Source organism: Myotis davidii, unplaced genomic scaffold (assembly GCF_000327345.1).
Source record: "Myotis davidii unplaced genomic scaffold, ASM32734v1 scaffold693, whole genome shotgun sequence".
NCBI lineage: Eukaryota > Metazoa > Chordata > Mammalia > Chiroptera > Vespertilionidae > Myotis > Myotis davidii.
This window is the reverse complement of record NW_006284939.1, coordinates 190,958-191,769: the sequence shown is the minus strand read 5'-3', so window position 1 is coordinate 191,769 and position 812 is coordinate 190,958. Positions and strand designations below refer to the sequence as shown.

Sequence of the window (812 nt, the reverse complement as noted above, 5' to 3'; positions counted from 1 at the left end):
ACCCGCGTGGGGGGCCCAGCAGGTGGGACGCCCCCTCCCGGCGACAACGCCAGGCCCGCTCCCTGTCCACGCCCCCCGGCGCCTTCTCTCTTTATAATCAGCTTGTTTTTGTTTCTCATTTATTTTACTTTTTGTTATTCCTCATCCAAGGATAATTCCCATTTACTTTCAGAGGGGGTGGAAGGGAGGGTGCAAGAGGGAGAGAAACACGTCAACTGGCTGCCTCCTGCACCGAGGGCAGGCACTCCCTCCACTGAGCCGCGCCGGCCAGGACCCCAGGGTGCTTTCTGACAGGAGGCGTCTCCTAGGGGAGCACCCACACCCAGTTGGCAGGGGGCACAGTGCCCCTCGAGCCAGAGCTTGGAGGCACGCGGGGGCTGCTGAGTCTGCGAGCCCTGAGGCACCTCTGCAGCAAGCGCTCAGGCCTGAGGGCGGCGGGAGGGACAGCAGGAGGGACAGAGCAGGAGGGACAGACAGCAGGAGGGACAGACAGCAGGAGGGACGGCAGGAGGGACAGGAGGAGGGGACAGGGAACCAGGAGGCCCCGCCCACTCTCACCCGGGGCCGGGTGGGGGAGCCCTCCTGCAGTTTGGAGGCTGGGTGGGCGGGATTGGGATGGGGGGGGCCCCAGCGGGGAGGCACCCTCCCCACAAGCTGCCCCCACCCCCACCCCGGCAGCCACCTCACAGAGGGCTGAGGCCAGGTGGGGCAGTTTGAACAAACGCTGGGAAGAGGAGCCGTCTGGGGTCCAGGGTCCGAGGGGCAGGAACTGGGGGGGCCAGTGGCGGTGACTTCCTCTGGGAGGCAGCCCT

General features: G+C 66.5%; 1 long non-coding RNA gene across 1 annotated transcript in view; it reads right to left on the bottom strand.

Moving 5' to 3' along the window:
- LOC107181753 overlaps positions 1 to 812 on the bottom strand; it is a 10,571-nt gene that overhangs the window by 8,473 nt on the left and 1,286 nt on the right. The window lies entirely within an intron of this gene.